Consider the following 2,500-nt stretch of genomic DNA (forward strand, 5'->3'; position numbering starts at 1 on the left):
GTGTGTGTGTGTGTGTGTGTGTGTGTGCGCGCGCACGTGTGCATACTTATTTTTCAATGCGCCAATTTCTATACAAAACTGTTAAACACAAAACCATTCCGTTCAAATATTTCTCTTGCAATGTATTCATGAATGCACGGCGGATACATTTTGCATGTCCGTTATTCAACTTCACATGACAAGAGACGATGGTTTCGCCTTTGGGGTTGGTAAGATTCAACCACATTTCCTGTAACCGAATCTTCAATGAAGATTCAAACACACTCGAAGTAACTGGACGCCGACATGACGTCACGCATTTCTGCAGGGCGAGTCAACTCGATAAAAATAAATATGTAACTAACAAAGCAACTAATTAGATAGAATAAATGAAAAATATAAGGATTCAAGCATTCAATAACAGTTATTTTTGTTATGAACTTGTTTAGCAGTGCTTCTATCCTTACGTTCACATTCAATAACTAAGGAATTGGCGATACCTTGTTGTTATGGACTGCTGTCTACCAGCCCCTATATCTTGATGTTCGTGTTCATTAGCAGAGTGGTTAATTATTATCATCAATAACCATTTACCCTGCAAGGGAATCCCAAAAGGAGACTTCAGAACGCCTGGAATTTGGTGAAAGAACGAAAAATGAAAAAATAAAATAAAAATCTCCGCCATTTCAACTTTCTTGACGACGCATGCGCAGATGCTGGTCGACTTGGCCCTCGGCTACCTCCCGAGCTCTCCCTCAAGAGGAAGGCGAAGGCGTGAGGTGGGGTGGGGGGGTCTTGCTCGCTACAAGTGACGCTATTCCTGAATGCACAAGCCCCTTACACACACACACACACACACACAAAATGAGAGAGAGAAAGAGAGAAAGGTTATCTCGCTACGTGACCTTTCCCACTTCTACTGATTTTTTTTTTTTTTTTTTTTTACTTGGCGGGACCTAGCATGACAACCAAACCTTCATCTGTGCCTCATCACAGTCAAAAAAGTTTCTACATCTACATGCAACACAGTAACAAGGGTTCGGATGATTAAATACCCCCAACCTCACACAGGCCACCCCCCCACCACCACCACCTCACTTCCCCGGGCGTGGAAAACCTTCTTGGTAATATCAACAACAATAACATTCACTCGAAAAATTATATGAACAAGAATACCTGCTTACGTCCGGGCGGGTGATAGTTCCGAAAAAAAAAAAAATGGTAGTAGGTTCTCTTCTTTCGGTATAAAGGACACCAGACATCTCGTTTTCTTTCGTCCAACAAGCGATAAGGTTCTCTGCCTAGGCTGAGGTGGAATGTATCTCACAGCCAGTGGTTCGCGACCTTTTTCACTCCATTCCAACCCCCAACCCCCATTCATGAATTCTTAATATTCGTAAGTCTTTTCTTCATTTCCTCTCAAATCCCACAAAATATATATAATATATATATATATATATATATATATATATATATATATATATTTATATATATATATATATATATATATATATATATATACAGAATATATATTTATATATATATATATATATATATATATATATACATAATAAAGATAAATAACAGCAACAATAAATAATAATAATAATAATAATGATAATAATAATAATAATAATAATAATAATAATAGAATTATGAGAAACTGCTTTCTTACAAAGTTGACAATCATATTCATATCTTGTATAATTTCTTCTGCCACGACAGAGTGATGGATTTTTTTTACAATAAGATTCCTCACATTACATAGAAATGTATAATATGTAATAATAGGCCATCCCCCCCCCCCCACACACACACACAGTTCGAGAGCCAATACAGCCTAACCTTCGATACAATAGAAAGTACATTTCGTTGTGGATGTTTTAATACAATATCCCTTACATAAATCGCTGCAATTAGAAGACGAATGCTGAATGCTGTGATGCAATAAATCCACAACATGGAAAGTCAACTTCAGTATCGAAGTGTCACATGTCACGTTCATGTGTTTTTTTTTCTTTTTTCTTTTTTTGTCTACCTTTTCCTTTTCTTTCCTTTCCATGCCAGACAATTATCCCTTACCTTTGCTGTGAAGTTAAAAAGAATGCTGACAGCATTGACATACACTAGCAATTAGCATAACCTAACCTTGATACAGCACTCGCTTATCTAGTGACCTGACCTAACCTCGTCTCTTCGAATCAGTGATAAATTGACCTGACTTAAGAGAGACAACGAAAATGGGTACAATTCCTGAAACACGCAAACAGATACTTTACAGTACATTTACGTTGTCCAATAGCTCCTAACCTAACGTAATCATTCCATAAAAAAACAACAGATCTCCCAAATGCAATAAAGATAAGAATGAAAATTGTGTTTGCGTGTTACAGGAACAGACCCCAAAAATGATCTCACCTGACCTTGGTGCAGCATCGCCTTACTTGTCTCGTAAACTTGAAGTGACCTCACTTGCCCCAGACCGTTAGAAATGCTAATGAACTTACCTGGTCCAGAAACG

At 37.5% G+C, this 2,500-nt stretch overlaps 1 protein-coding gene across 1 annotated transcript in view; it reads right to left on the reverse strand.

Annotated features, from left to right (window-relative positions):
• Nucleotides 1–2,500, reverse strand: part of LOC143034462 (putative G-protein coupled receptor Mth-like 10) — a 92,734-nt gene that overhangs the window by 88,722 nt on the left and 1,512 nt on the right. The gene's annotated exons all lie outside the window — the stretch shown is intronic.

The sequence above is a fragment of the Oratosquilla oratoria genome, chromosome 17, assembly GCF_046742065.1.
Source record: "Oratosquilla oratoria isolate Oo_2021 chromosome 17, ASM4674206v1, whole genome shotgun sequence".
In the NCBI taxonomy this organism is placed as follows: domain Eukaryota; kingdom Metazoa; phylum Arthropoda; class Malacostraca; order Stomatopoda; family Squillidae; genus Oratosquilla; species Oratosquilla oratoria.